Genomic DNA, 16,515 nt, shown 5'->3' with positions numbered 1-16,515 from the left:
AAAATAAGAATCATTTTAGAGGAAAGAGGTCTTTGGTATGAGAACAGATATTTGGTGGGGGAAAAAAAGAAAAGATTCCTTTGGGCCAAGGTATTTACAATTTTCACAGAAATTTTGAAACTCAAAACAATTACCATACACTTACTGTCTTGTGAGTTTAGAACCAAAGGCTAACCTCCTCTCTGCCACTATCTCCAACCTCAGTTGCTTTCTCCAATTTCCTTGACATGATCTATGTCAGCAAACTTTTCTTTTTTTTTTTCTTTCTATCCAAAGTACCACTAAAACACATGTCATATTCAGCAACATATCATTGTGTGCTTGATAGTTTCACCAATCAGCATCTTGGAGATCTTTCCTTGCTAGTAGAAACAGATATACATCATTCTTTCTAAGAATTCAAGAATTTCCCATGGTATGGCCATACCAATGCTCATCGAGTCATTCCCACACAATGTGCACAGATTCCTACTACCTTTTTGCTCAGACACAATGCTGCACTGACTATCCCTGGACATAATTCCTTATATACTCTATGAGTATTTCTTTCATATACCCATATGTGTCATGCTCATCATACTCCTATGCAAGAGTGTCTAGCATGGGTACTTAAAGTGAAATTGCTTGGTGTGCACATTTCATCTTCTGATGGTTACTGCCAAATTATCTAGCCGATTTAAGTTTAAAAAATGTTTATTTATTTATTTGACGGAAAGAGACACAGCAAGAGAGGGAATACAAGGGGGGAGTGGGAGAAGGAGGAGCATACTTCCTACTGAGCAGGGAGCCTGATGCGGGACTTGATCCTGGGACCCTAGGATCGTGACCTGAGCCAAAGGCAACTGAGCCACCCAGCACCCCTAGTCAGTTTAATTTTTAAATGAAAGTTCTGTTAGAATCTCTGATACGACTTTTCTCAATTCTACTCCTACCTATATGTCACTCAGTCACTCTTATTCTTGGTTAGAAACTTTGCCTTTGCTTTTCCAAGAAGATGGAGAACATCCAAAGTGCCTTCTCATTGACTTTTCTTTGTTCCAGGGTGAGCTGGGCCAGCCAGCCTCCTCACTGGTCAAATGTCTAGAAGTTGGGCTGCTTGGCCCATTGAGGTGTCCAGCTAATCAGAGATTGTGTGGCAGTGGTCAAAAAACCAGACCAAAACAAACCTACTGTTCATCCTTTACAAATGTGTGCAAAAAGTCAATTACATATTTCCATTTTGGTCATAACATTGAGATTCAAATAATTGTTTCAGACAGTTTCATACCAAAGACCTATAGATTCTTACATTTGAGAAGATAGCCTTGTGATAAGCTGGTGTTTGCTTAGGGCTTAGGGCCTGGGAAGGACATTGTTATGGAACAACTTGCTAAGAACAACTTTCCTTGTCTCCTTCACTCAGTGAATTTTTGTTCCCCTCTGTAGAAACTTCTACCCATGTCCCACTCTCCGTTCCCCGTTGCTGCCTCTTCAGACCCTTCCCTCCCTACCAACTTTTGAAACAATGTGGAAGCTCCATATTTACCCCAGCATACCCTCCTGTCTTCAACCCATTTCACTGACTCAATCTATGAAATAAAAACCTAGTTTGGATTAGTTCTTACTGCAGTATTTTCTTATTATTTAGACTCTTTGTCCTACCATTCAAAGTCCTTCATGGATTTGTCTCCAGACCAGTCTTTTAAAACATATTTTCTCCTCCTTTATATACCTTTTACTTAGCAAAACAAAAACGGTCATGATTCCCTAAATCTTGCTGCCTCTCTGTTCTTCTCATGTCCTAGATCCCCCTTCCCTGAACTCCAGAGGAGACCTTATTCTCAAAATTGTGTACTTAATGTGGCTTCTGCTATCTTCCTCATGCTCTACCACAACCAGCGTCGCCATTGTTTGGGGAGACAGCTAACAAGAAAGGGAAAAACAGAAGTCAGATGTTGGGCTAGTTCTATGTGAAATGGCTGGACTATACCCTCAATAAAGGTTAAGGAGCTTCTAAGTGATGGAGAGTAATGTGTTTTCAATTCCACAGTCTAAAGCAGAAAGTGAGAATGTAATCAAATTACAGCTGTATTAAAACGCTAGGCTACAGCAGGTTTCTCTTCAGCTCTATTCTCGTGCAGGCATCTAATCAGGAAATGGCCGACGATGTAACCCATGAATTGTTTGTAACTCAGAACCTTTAAGTGCAACGAAGCTAACCCCATTATATGAATAACATATTTAGTCTATATTATGTAGAGTAATTCATGGATGAAAATGATACTTTTGGGTCTCTTAGTAGAGCATGTACTTTCAGTAGATTTTTAAGATAGAAAGCATTGATTTTATATAGTTTTTAAAATTTTTGTTTGCTCCCCCTTCTAACTAATGGTATACACTTATGAGGAGCCTAATGTAAGTTAGCAATGCAGTCCTGGCCACAGACCAACTTCTTCTTTTCTTTAAAGATCATTGTCAGCTCTTAGGATTGAATCTCTAAAAACTCTAATATGAGCTGTTAAAAGGTATTTCTAATAATGAAAAATTGGAAGCCAACTCCATGTCCAAGAGTTGTAGATTGATGCCATACACATAGCATAACAATATTGAAGTGCTATGCAGGCAGGAAAATGCTGTGAATTCTATAACCATATGGAAAACCAGCTTTGACATAAGGAAAGGGAAATGGTGAACCACATGTAAACTTAACTTTCTATGCATATGGACCATGAACTTGTCAGGGTGGCAGAATTGCAACTCATTTTATTTCTTTAAAATTTCTTTTATTATATAGTAAAATAGTGAGTGCCTGTCAAAACCTAAGTGTTGCATGAGCTGTATTGCTCCCAGCTGAGTGGTGACAATTGGGCTGGAGGAAGAGAATTTCTTCGTCTGTTACCCTGGAATGGTGGCTGGAGGGCTTCCCCCTAAGTAGGGCAGAAGATGCATTGGCCTTACAAACAAGGAGAAATTGCACCAATTCCACTCAGGGGGACTGGTTTAAACAAACACTTGTAAGAGGAACCTGATGCTTTAGCAGGAGGGTAGAATTGTTATAGCTTTCCCAGCTACTATAAACACACCTGTGTCTCTTGATCTTGCTGGACTGATTATCTTATTGGGGGGGGCAAAGAAAACTAGCAGATGGGATTGCCAAGGTGCTTTACTTGTCATCAAGAAACTGTGGGAAATGGGAGAGTTAATGGAAATTGAGGTATGTGCAAATGGTGATTCACTTGCCCCAAAATATCACAGGTGACTTTTGGAAATGCTTGAAATACTTAGATATCCCATGAATTAGATGCTACGTTTCAACAAAACTTAGGAGAAAATCTTGATTGGCTACTTTGTAATTTTTTATCAGAGGGTGATGGAAATCTAGAAGGTTAGAATGGAAAGGAAGCTGGGGATAGAGGCAGAGCTCACTTGGGTCCTGCATAGGTTCACTAAGAACACTCTCTGACATGCTGGCTTACTTTGTCTTTTCTTTTTATTTTTTAAAATATTTATTTATTTATTTGAGAGAGAGAAAGAAAGAGTGCATGAGTCGGGGGCAGGACCGAGGGAGAAGAGAGAGAGAATCCTCAAGCAGACACCTCGTTGAGTGTGGAACCTCACAAGGCGCTCGATCCTGGGACCCTGACATCATGACCTGAGCCAAAATCGAGAGTTGGATGCTTATCCGGCTGAGCTACCCAGGCACACCCCTGACTTTTTTTTTTTTGTGATTAGGTGAATACATAGTAGGAAAGAGGTGCTGTCGACCAGTGCTCTTTAAATTGTCAAGTGTAGAGGAAGTCACTTAGGGATCCTGTTAAAAGGCGCTTTCCAATTCATTGTGCCTGGATGGGGTCTAAGAGTCTTCATTCTTAAGAGGCTGCTTGTCCCCGGATCATACTTTGAGTAGCACGATTTTAGATCATGGGCTCCAAATATAGCTTGTTAAAAAACAGATTTCTGCACTGTATGTCCAAAGTTGCCGACTCATTAAGCATCAGATTGCATTTTTTTCAAGCTTCCGAGGTAATTCTATTATGCCATCTCATCGGAAACAACAGCTTTAGGGGACCCTGGGTGGCTTAGTCTGTTAAGCATCTGCCTTTGGCTCAGGTCTTGATCCTGGAGTCCCGGGGTTGAGCCCCGCACCAGGGTCCCTGCTCAGCGAGTCTACTTCTCCCTCCTCTCCCATTGCCCTTCCCTTCCCTTGTGCTCTTGCTGTCAAATAAATAAAATCTTAAAAAAAAAAAAAAAAGCTATAGACACTACATAACAAGTCCCAATATCTTATACTTTTGATCACAACAAATTAGGTATATTTGCAACTGGTTGGACTTTTATTCGTGCTAGATGAAATTAATTCCTTCTACCTCTGTACAATTTCTTTGCCTTGTATATACTTCTATTCTTCCACATTTCATCTTCTCTTCTGGTATAACTTTGCTTCTCCTGCACGTGCCCTCCTTCTTACCAGCGCACCCTTAATGGACTACTTTGTAAGCTCAGTTACCTCTCTCTGACTTGAACTGGGGACTGACTTTTTCTGTGTTCCTGAGCTTCAGGCTCTCATCTGGCCAATGACCATGATGATGCTTTCTCATATCGACTCTGATGAGGACCGAATAAGAAGCATCCTGAACGAGTATCCACAGCTCGATGTGGTAAATCAGGAAGCCTAGTTTCTGGGCTGTCGTCTGTCAAATTTGATATGACCTCAGACAGCCCTCTGACTCTGTCTCATCAAGAGCAAGAAGGTTTTAGAAAGTATGATGTGCTAAATAAACTGGGGAGAGTTTATTTTTCGTGGTTGGAAAATAAATTATTTTTTTAGATTGGCAAAATTAACACCCCAAATTAATTGAACAGCATTTACTCAGTGTCATTAATTTTTATGTGAATTCTCCCATCAATAGTGTTTTTTGTGAATGCCTGTGAGAGGGGTCCAGTAGATAAACATCACTCTCACCTGACTCTAGCTAGGTACCATAGTTTTAGCCTTGGCTGCCACCATGGTATGTAGGGATTGCTCTCTTCCGTGTCCTACAAAGCCATTGTGAAAGCACAATGCCATTAGCACCCTCCATGTGTGTCTTGCTAGAGTTCCAGTTTTCAATCCATCTTTGGCTTTGGCCAGAGAAAGAAGCCAATGATCATGCATGAACTTTGCTTGTTTCCTCTAGGGCCATGGTTTCCCCCTGGGCTGTGAATCAGCATTCCTGTGATGATGTCTTATTTGTAGCATTCTTACCCTATACTCACGTGGATTTCAGAGAGAAGAAACACAGACAACGCATTTTTTAAATTAATCAATTTTTTTCTAGGGTTAGTCCACTGAAAACATCTACTGAAGCGAGTCCAGTTAACTACATGCAAGAATGAACTCCTCAAGGACCAGCAAAAGGTCAGTTGGAAATGGGAAATGCACAAGAGATTATGGCGGACTGAGAAGATGGGCTCTGATGACCCGGGCTCTTCTTCTGACTTTACAGCCTTCTTGATGGGCGATGTTAGGTAAGTTAGCTCACCTCTCTGTGCTTCAGCTTTCTTCTCTGGGCAAAGAGTTAGATGAAAGGAGGCAACTGATTCTGTTAGAATCTCGCCTGGTAGGAGCAGAAATATTTTTGTTGTTCCCCAATGTACTCCAAATGCCCAGAGGGGTTGTCTGCACAGAGTCGGTGCTCCTTGTTTGTTGAATGAATAGCTTCCTTCCAGAGTGACAGAAAATACAGAAGCCTTTCTCTAAGCTCCCTTTGCAAGTGTCTTCACGTTCTCAGAGAGTGAGCCTTCACTGGAACGTTCTTATCGCTGTTTTAACAGTCAGATGGCCCCAGGGTTTTGTTTACCATGCCTGACAAAAACCGAGTGGCACAGTTAAAGGTCTAAACGCTCTGTGGACTTTTACATCATCTGAAGTGTTTATTGACTCGAACGGAAGTAGATGCAAATATTTGAAGCTTCAACCAAGTCGGGTTTTTTTTTTAATTTTACTATTTACAAAACAAGATATTTTATGGATGTAATTTATACATTGAGTGGAAGAGGGCTATTCCCAATATTATCTTTATCTTCTAGACATAAATAACAAACAACTCCAGTAATCAAAATTTACTACAATTGTAATAGATTTTGGCAGAGTTTATGTATTGCAGGCAAAGCTAACATAACACCAACTTCCAAGGATATAGGCCAGGATTTTTAGTTTGGCTTTGTTAAATGGAAAAAAAAAATCTACTACTGTATTTTCAGGTTTTACTACATTCAAGAGATTAATTTTCATAAATAAAATACTTTATGCCGGCTTCTCATCAGAAAGTTGAAATTATCTGAGGCAATGTAACCACTAAAAACTTGTATACTATGAAAATATTTCAATAATTAATGCATGCTCCATCTAGAGTAATTGACAGGAGGTCATAAACGTAATGGGCCATCTGTGTTTGATTTGTACGAGAAAATGCTTAAAGGGATAGGCAGGTAATTCAAGCTTCTCTGGCAAGAAGATTTGTTCCAAGTTCTCCAAGTAGCAGAGCCATTTACTAAAGGGGTTTTCCTTTCTTAAAGTCTTTTCCAGATTTCTTCTGGAGCTATGCACTTCTCACTGCTACTCATTCTAATGTAACAATCTCCTTTAGAGTTTTGGTGTATATGTGGATCACGGCCATCTCAACAATTAATGCTTGGCTCTCCTAACCATTTCAATAGCAACTTGAAAGCCATATGTCTGATTAAAAAAAACAAAAAAGCAAAACAGAGGCTCACTTCAATGCTATGACTTTACCATTCATTCTGCTCAGTTTGACCACTTCAAAAATTAGTTTTGTAATTTTTCCTCAACTGTCAGGAAGCCAACAACCTTGCCTATATATCTGTACACAAAGAGTAATAGGACCACTAGGACTGTTAGTAAGATTTCTGTAATTCACTCCTGTGGGAGTGGACCAGAATCACAATATTTCAAGACACAAAATGGTCTTGGTAGACATCAAGGAGATTCTAGAGTTCTCTGGAAACCAGAGAGTGCTGAATAATCGCCTGTCCTGAGATCCAGACCCACAAATTCATTCAAAAACACACATTCAGCTGGAATTGGCTGAGAATTTGTCATCTGTCAGGTATTGTGTGAAGCGATGATTATGTTGAAAGCCACCTGTCTGATTGGCTGAACTAAAGTAACCAATAAAGATAAACCAACAAGGTCCCTGAATTCATGGATCTTACTTTCTAGTAAACGAACATTTTCCTTATATATCTCATAGATACCATAAACGCCATGCCTGGAAAATGAAATGTGCTATCTCCCCAAACTACTTGTGCTGGAAAAATCTGTTTCTCCTCCTGTATGCCCCGATTCAAGAAAATGTGGCACCATCTTCTTGGTTGCTCAAGGCAAAAACTTAGGATTATCCCAGGCTCTTCTCCTCTTTTCTCTTCACCAAAACCATTAACAAGTTCTGTCTCTGCTAACAACTTAGAACTGTTTGACCCTGCTTCCTTTTTATCATCCCTAACTCTGACACCCTTAATTCAGTTCTGTGTGTGTGTTTGTGTGTGTGTGTATGTATGTGTGTATTTTTTGGCTGGAATATTGCAACAGCCCACCATATTACATGCTTACCAATCTATTCTTCATACTATTACCAGAATGGTATTTTCAACATTAGAATGCTGACACCATTATGTCATTTCTTTATAAAAAGTCTTTACAATAAAAATACTACAATTACCTCTGAGGGAAAACCAGGCACCTTCTTAACATGGTGGGAGGAAGACTTCTGCAAAGCTGGGCTGGGCTTGATTCTATGGGGCCACCTTTTGGCACAGATCCTGCTCCATAGTCACACAGAAATGTATTCTCTGAGCACATTATGGGATCTTACTACGTTTGAACATGTGGATCCCCCTCCCTGGAATCCTTTTCTCTTCACCCATAAAACTCAACTCATGCAGTTGATGTCTCTTTTCCACACAGCTGCTCTTCCTTGATACTTGCATGGGTTATTAGTGACTTCTTTTGGAACATTCTGGAACATTCTGTGGTAGGTAGTGTTAACACAGATCTGTCTACCTGGCTTACAAGATCACAGGGGGTCGGCATATAAGAGATGTGTTAAGTAGAAGGTGTTAAAAGATATTCATCATGGGCCCAGCCTTGAGTTATACTTGGTCTAAGACTTAATAGAGTTTAAAGCCAGTTCTCACGAGTATTGTCTTTAAGTGGGGTTGGCAACAAGATGGTCCCTCCCTTCTTTCTCCCATCCTGTTACTTATTTGAAACCAATGGTTAAATTATTCCCATTCTTCTCTTTCCCAAGCTAACTTTTCTTAAATGTCTTTAGTGTTTGAGTACTTACTAATATTCAGTTATGTCCATTCTTACAATTCTTATTTACAAACACGTGGCTTTTAATACTTTTAACCTGTGCCCTTCACATTTTTCAAAAACTTCTGAGAAAGGTATAAGAAAAAAGTTTAACTTATTTTATTCTGATTTTTGAAATACAAGAGAGTTTTTCAGTTCCACTCTGGCATTCCACATAATGCCAATTGGCTAAATAAAAATAAAGCAAAAACAAAAACAAAAACAAAACAAAACTCACAATTCCCCCAAGCCCAATTCTTTTTGTATTTGATGTCACAAAGATAAAATATCTGGGTATTTAACTAAAATTTTCATTTTTCAGAGACATTTTTCTTTTCTTTTCTTTTTTTTTAAGATTTTATTTATTTATTTGGCAGATAGAGAGACACAGCGAGAACACAAGCAGGGGAAGTACAAGCAGGGGAAGTAGGAGACGGAGAAGCAGGTTTCCTGCCTAACAGGGAGCCCCATATGAACCTCGATCCCAGGATGGTAGGATCATGACCTGAGCAAAAGGCAGATGCTTAACGACTGAGCCACCCAGGCGCTCCACATTTTTCTTTTTGAGCAGGCACAATAATAATAACAACAGCTATCCTTCTGATTTTAATTAGAAAATAAAAATAGAAAATATAAATTCAAAAAAAAATACTGAATTCAGCTCTTTACTATTTCCCAAACATGTGTTCATATCATTAATATATAAAGTGGTCATTCCTGGTGGTTAAGAAAAATAAAGCCTTTGGGGTGTCTGGGTGGCTCACTCGGTTAGGTGTTTGCCTTTGGCTTAGGTCGTGATCCTAGGATCCTGGGTTGAACCCCATGTCGAACTCCTTGCTCAATGGAGAGTCTGCTTGTCCTTCTCCATTCCCACTGCTCACTCTCTCACTCTCAAATAAATAAATAAAATTTTAAAAAAGAAAAAACAAAGAAGGGCTTTGAAAACTGTTAGTGAATATGGTTAACTATATACTGAAGCAAAGAAGTAGTTTGTATAGTATAATTCTGTTATAACAAGAAGAAAGTGCAGTAGGCCATTAAGGAACCTGCATTTGTGATTATTTCAACATGGCTAAGTGCACTCAGTGTCCCGTGCTCTATAGGATGCCACTGAAAGGGGGCACACAAAGGTGATATGGGTCAATCTCTGTTTCTTTTCCTGCACCAAGCTTATGGGGTTGGTTTTGCCTTCAATGCATTGGACTAGTTGTCCTTGATTTCATTTTGATGATATGATGAATTTTTATGTATTTTTTTCCTATACATTCAAACACTAAAAAACCAAACCAAACCAAAACAACAATATTAAACAGCTACAGATTTTGTTGCCCAGGTGTTTAGAGTTCAAAGCAAATAACAGTATGACAGGCCAGGGGCAACTTAGCCATCTATCAAACAAACGCACAGGCTGAAGAGACAGCAGATTAAAAGCTTAACTGGGGACAATTTGAGCTGGTTGAAGTAAGTACAACTGTGTTTTCCACCAGAATCTAGTTCCTTCTATTGTTTTGTGATATTACAAAAGCAATGTACACTTGTTACAGATAAATATTAGAATATATAAAGAGCAAGACTAAGAACATTCATTCCCAATCTGAATTTTCCCCTTCATTACAAGTCAGCCATTGTGATCCCATTGTTGTATATCCTCACAGGTACATAAACTTGCACCCTGTTCTACATATACAGACCTATTCATTTAGTATCATTTTTAAAAGATTTTATTTATTTGTTTGACAGAGAGTGAGAAAGCACAGCAGGGGGAATGGCAGGCTGAGGGAGAAGTAGGCTTCGCACTGAACAGGGAGCCTGACGCTGGGCTCCCTCCCAGGACCCTGGGATTATGACCTGAGCTGAAGGCAGCCGCTTAACCGACTGAGCCACCCAGGTGCCCCTATTTAGTATCATTTTTGTGGCTTAAGACTATTTCGTTTTCTGTATTTCCTCATGTGCCCTTAAACAATTCACGTTTATTAAACATTTGGGTTGTTTCTAACTTTTCTCCCTGTCAAGAAATTGATCTAAAATATGTATAGTAAGACATCTTAATTTGTATAATCATCTCAAGAGGTTTATGTACTCGACTACAAAAAAAACTATTGTTTGTCAAGAAGGCATATTATATGCTACAAATCAATTCACATATTTTTAAAAAAACTCCAACCATATAGAAGGCTGAGGATAAGATATAAATACATCAGGCTAGTATGATTCTTTATTTTAAAAACTTGGATAATATGCCTTGTGAACAAACCAATTCAGTGTTTGAGAGTGGTAGGTAAAAAAATATGCTTGGAAGGTGGGTTGGAAATGTTAAGGCCGTGTGGTTGTAATAGGACAAGACTGGACTTTGGGGGTCAGTGGTGAGGTGTTTGAATCTGTTTTCTGACTGGGCTGGTTATAACCCTTTGTGTAGGTGGGAACCCCTCACACTATAGTTGGCACTCTGTTGGTATGGGGAGAGTTGGCATTCTTTTAGATTCCTGGGAAGAAGTAGGCTCTCAGAACACAAGGACGGTAAAGGTAAGATGGGGAGGAGGAGAGGACAAGGATGTGGAGGAAATCCTAAAATGACTCTGTATGCCTGAGAAATGGGGAGAGAACTTGGGAGTAGAATGAGGAGGGAGGAAATGCCACCAAATGCTATACTGCAGCTGATCCAATGATGATGATGGTGATGATGACAATGATGGTGATGACGATGGTGACGATGATGATGGCAATCATGGTGATGATGTTGATGATGATGGTGATGACGATGATGGTGATGATGACAATGATGGTGATGACGATGGTGATGATGATGACAATGATGGTGATGACGATGGTGATGATGATGGTGATGATGATGATGGTGATGATGTTGATGATGATGGTGATGACGATGGTGATGACGATGATGTGACGATGATGGCGATGATGGTGATGATGATGTTGATGATGATGGTGACGATAATGGTGTCACTTAAGGTATAACACTTGCAATAGTGATGGCAATAGAAGCTCATACTTCCATACCCAAACAGGGTCTGTAAGTATTTTAAATATATTCACCATTTAATCCTTACTACACTCTATCTCACCTAGCTCCTATACCTATTGTAAGAATTAAATAGGTTAACATATGTAAAGTACCTAAAATAGTGCTTTATAAATATTAGTAAGTAAAGTCCCTTTTTTACTGACACAGAGAGGTTAAGCATCTTGTCCAAGGCCACACAGCTGGTCAATGGCAGAAGTGGAGTTAGAACCTAGCCATGGGGTTCTGGAGCCTGTGTTGCCTCTAAGAGATCTCTGGCTGACTTGGGGTAGTGGTAATGTAGAGCTGACCTTTTCCTGACTTAATTTCACTCAGAAAATAAAAACAAAAGGGGTGCTTCCTTTCTCCACAAGAATGGTCCATAAAGCTGGAGTTTTCCAATCATTGGCCCTCAGTGGCCAGCTGGTGGTGGCATACTTGTTGTGCCATTTCATTTCTTCTGGTGCACTCCATCCCTGTGGTCCTCTTTGGAGTGAATTGAGTTGGAAGGGCACTTTTTGAGAGGTTTCTTTTAACATTATTTAGCAAAATGGAAACAAAATATAGACCCAGCCTGTAGAAATGTCACCAGTGGTGGGAAATGGTTTAAAAGCTCCTTAAATAACTAGTGGTTCCAAGACCACTGAATTAAGACTGGGCTAAGGTCTCTATTCTTGTCCTTTTCCCAGCTCCTCTTTTCCTTATCTTGCTTCTGCCCCTCAATTATTTACTAGCTCATCACCCTGACCCCACTGTAATGGTAATGATGATAACACTAATGCTGGGAGCTCATCATTATGGAGCTCTTATAATATGCTAGGCACATTCATGATGATCTTATTTAATCCTCAGAACAAACTTCTGATTAGATAGAACTTTAAAAAAGTAGAACTTTTTAAAACCTAGTTTGTATGTGAATAAATTGAGGTTTTGAGAAGGTAAATCACTTGGCAGTAAGTGGAATTGGAGCCCATCTCTTAAATCTGATGCCACACCTTCTCTTTTCATCGCCCAATGCATCAGAATCACCTCCACTGGGCATTGTTTTGCAGCATCACCTGACTCTTGGAAGATAAATTGGTAGGTGTGCAATGGCTTCTCTGGGTTGAATACTCTACCAAGTATTTTGTTTCCTATGACTTTTAAAAATCCTGCACATTTTAATTCAACCATAGGCAAAATCTGTGCTAGGTACTCTGTGGGGGTACAAAGAATTACTTATATATATATATATATATGCATATCTCATAAAGATTAGGATATCTTTTTCTCTATATAATATAGATATATTACATATAGATATGATATAATATCTATATCTATATAGATATTCTCTCTATATATATATACACACACATATGTATGTATGTATATATAAACATACACATACACACAAGATTATAATATATATATATATATATATGTGGTAACTATAGAGGTATGTTCAGCTACAAAAGTGCAGTTACAATATAGTATGAGTATATAATACATGAGACATTAAGCAAACTTTGTACTTAGGTAAAAATTTGTATCCTGCAATTATCTTTATTGTATAAAAAAAAAAAAAAAGGATTGAGGGGTGCCTGAGCACCACAATTAGATTAGTTAAGTTTCTCACTCTTGGTTTTGTCTCTTGTGATCTCAGGGTCCTGAGGTCAAGCCCCATGTCGGGCCATGAACTCAGTGTGGAGTCTACTTAAGACTCTCTCTCCCTCTGCTCCTCCCTCCCCCCACCACATGCTCCCTTTATCTCTCTTTCTCTCTTTCTCAAATAGATAAATCAATCTTTTAAAAACAATGAGGATTGAGAATAAATTTTAGAAAACTCAAATTCAAAAGTAACAAAATACAATAGGAATATAGAGGGAAGAAATTAATAAAGATGAAACCTAAAACTAAAGGAATAGAAAACAAACACAAAATTGGATAAATAAAATCAAAATTAGTTTCTTTGAAAGTTTATTGAACTAGATACACCTCAGACAAGACTTATGAAGAGAGAGAAAAGCAAGATAGATACAGCATTATTGAGGTCTCTAACAACAAATATGAAGGTGAGAGAAGTTACTGGCAGATGTTATGTATAACTCTGTAGAAATAAATTTGAAAATGTAGAGGCAGTGGAAAATTCCCTGGTTAAAAAAAAAAAAAAAAACCTCTTAAAATAACTAGTTTAAGAAACATGAATAGACTAATTATTAGAGAAGAGATTGGAAAGTAAAAGATCTATCACTGAAAAAGGCACCAGACCTAGATGGTTTTACAAGTGAATTCATTACATTTTTTTTTCATTTATTTATTTTCAGCATAACAGTATCATTATTTTCTTTTCACCACGCCCAGTGCTCCATGCAATCCGTGCCCTCTATAATACCCACCACCTGGTACCCCGACCTCCCACCCCCCTGCCACTTCAAACCCCTCAGATAGTTTTTCAAAGTCCATAGTCTCTCATGATTCACCTCCCCTTCCAATTTACCCCAACCCCCTTCTCTCTAACTCCCCATGTCCTCCATGCTTTTTGTTATGCTCCACAAATAAGTGAATATTCTGCTGAGTGAAGTAAGTCAAGCAGAGAGAGTCATTACAGTTTTAAAAATCAATCCCACTGTTATCCAAAATCTATTTGACCATAAAAAGGAAAGATACTAAAATATTTTTGTGAAGATAGATGCTCAAATCAGTACTGGGGCGCCTGGGTGGCTCAGCTGATTAAGCATCAGACTCTTGTTGGATGGTCACAATATCGCAGTTGGGGGATGGAGCCACAGGTCAGGGCTCCACATTCAGAGCAAAGTCTGTTTTGTATTCTTTCTCCCTCTCCCCATGCTCCCCCTTCCCCTGCCTCTTCCAATTCATGTGCTTTTTCTCTTTCTCTCAGATATAGAAATAGCATCTTAAAAAAAAGAGTATAGATTTTGAAGACTAATTTCTATAAAGACTTGTAAACAGAATATTAGCAAATCAAATGCATTAGTGTATTTGAGCATATGACACCATTACCTGATAGCATCTATTACCAGAATATCAGAATCTACCCGAACTATTCCAGTTTTATATAAAATGTGGGAAGGCTTCCAATTACTTATAATGGATATGATGGTGGCCAATGAATTCTTAATGTGTAATTCTTAAGCTCTGATATTTGAATAGCTTGGAGATTGTAGAAGTGAGGTAGGGAGGGAAGGTGGATACTGGGGAAAAAGAGAGTCATTTAGCTTTAGGCAAATGCATTAGTTATTTGTGCTTACTTATTTAATTTTTAGGATATGCAAGTTGAAGAGAGGAATGATAAAAAAAAAAAAAAAAAAAAAAAAGAACCTGTAAGGGATTTCTACTGTGTTCCAAACCCTGGGATAGGTGGTCTACATCCACTGTCATTAAATGGTTGAATAAAGTCTGGGTTAATATGCAAACAAAGTGCACACATGCACACTCACATCAATGGAATGCCTTCTAGAAACATCCTTTAATTACAGAACAAAAGCAACCTATCATTTCTAAAAAAGTTAAGAGAGGGGCTTATTCATAGCACCTTATTATTGAAATTGGACTCAAATGAACACTTCAAATACTTTACTGACAGATGCTATTCATGAAATAAGAGAGATAGCAATTTTAGCCGACATGCAACATCACAGATCCTGTCATGGCTTTATCGGCTCATTAAAATGGTTTTGCTGGTTGAAACCACAAAGACACTGATATTCATGTAGTGAAGACATCTTGGCTCGCCCTGAATTTTCTCAAGCTATCTTAACAGGGTAAGTGTCTGCTGGTTGTACCATCTCGGAATGGAGCATTTTATAATTTCATAATGCCAGGGCTGAAGCTTTCTTTTCTATCTAGCAGAACTTTATCTAGAGACCTGTGGGATCCCGGGGCATGCGGTGGGTCCCAAGAGAAAGGGGGGAATCTCTGGATGTATTTTTGTCACGAAGCAGTCTCCCACTTGTCCCTTTGGGGATGCTTTCTGCTTCATTTGTCTCAGGCATTGCCTGGGGGATGATTTTGAGGCTTCTTTCTTCTGTTTGCCTTGAGAAAGGAGATTCTCTGCTACAGTTATCTGCCCTTTATGACCTGGTGCCTTCTTATGGGGGAAGGAAGCACTCTTTCTTACAGGGTACAGAGCAACAGAGCAGAACTCTGGCTAAAAGACGTTGGCTAAGCAAATTTAAACAAAACAAACTATGGACACTTCAGACACAAGACTTTGTAACTTAACCAGTTGGAATGATAACTATTAAGTCAGTGACCATACAAGTCTAACCTATAAACAGGATTATAAAATTTAAATAGGGCTTTGCCCCACAATTATGTCACCAGCCAATGATAACAGCGAGGGAGCTACCCTGTCTTTCTGCTTCATCACTTAAAGTGACAGTACCCAGCTTTCTTCTCGCATCTATCATAAGGACACATTGATTTCCTTTCTGGAGAAACACATATTTCTTTTCTCCTGCTAAAAAGATAAATCTGACAGATTTTAATCAAATGTAGTTGTTCACAACTACAGAAATTCGTTCAGTGCCACATATGAAGACCAAAATACACCAGCAGCTAAAGAAGGAGGTTTTTTTGGCCAAGTTTCTTTGAGGAAAACACTTGTATTAAAACACACACACACGCGCGCGCGCGCACACACACACAAGGGATAGTGAAGTCTATGAGTTGGTTAATATTTTTTAAGATATTAGTATATTATTTGTAGTGACAATGGTAAATGTTGTTCTCCATTAACATTACCATTAAAACTATGCTGTCCAGAGTCTCTGTTTAAAACCAAGATGCTAGAATATTGGGTCTTGCTTTTGAAAATGAAGTCTTTCCCAAGATGAAGTTGGCTTTCACATATTTGAGATGTGATGTAGAAAGACGAAGAATCTTCATGTCTCTCATCCAACAGGCTCTCATCATTGTATTTTTTTTTTAATTTTTTATTTTTTATAAACATATATTTTTATCCCCAGGGGTACAGGTCTGTGAATCACCAGGTTTACACACTTCACAGCACTCACCAAATCACATACCCTCCCCAATGTCCATAATCCCACCCCCTTCTCCCAAACCCCCTCCCCCCGGCAACCCTCAGTTTGTTTTGTGAGATTAAGAGTCACTTATGGTTTGTCTCCCTCCCAATCCCATCTTGTTTCATTTATTG

At 38.8% G+C, this 16,515-nt stretch overlaps 2 long non-coding RNA genes across 3 annotated transcripts in view; one reads left to right on the top strand and one right to left on the bottom strand.

The window, feature by feature from the left end:
• Positions 1–16,515, bottom strand: part of LOC131999080 (uncharacterized) — a 286,222-nt gene that overhangs the window by 40,400 nt on the left and 229,307 nt on the right. The gene's annotated exons all lie outside the window — the stretch shown is intronic.
• The window catches only part of LOC131999079 (uncharacterized), a 57,144-nt gene that overhangs the window by 20,908 nt on the left and 19,721 nt on the right, over positions 1–16,515 (top strand). The window contains exon 2 of the long non-coding RNA XR_009399006.1: positions 5,298–5,487. This is a non-coding gene — a long non-coding RNA (uncharacterized LOC131999079). The remainder of the gene's footprint in view (positions 1–5,297; positions 5,488–16,515) is intronic.

The sequence above is a fragment of the Mustela nigripes genome, chromosome 13, assembly GCF_022355385.1.
Source record: "Mustela nigripes isolate SB6536 chromosome 13, MUSNIG.SB6536, whole genome shotgun sequence".
Classification (NCBI taxonomy): domain Eukaryota; kingdom Metazoa; phylum Chordata; class Mammalia; order Carnivora; family Mustelidae; genus Mustela; species Mustela nigripes.
Note: the sequence above shows the minus strand (reverse complement) of the source record. Positions and strands in the feature narration are given on the sequence as shown.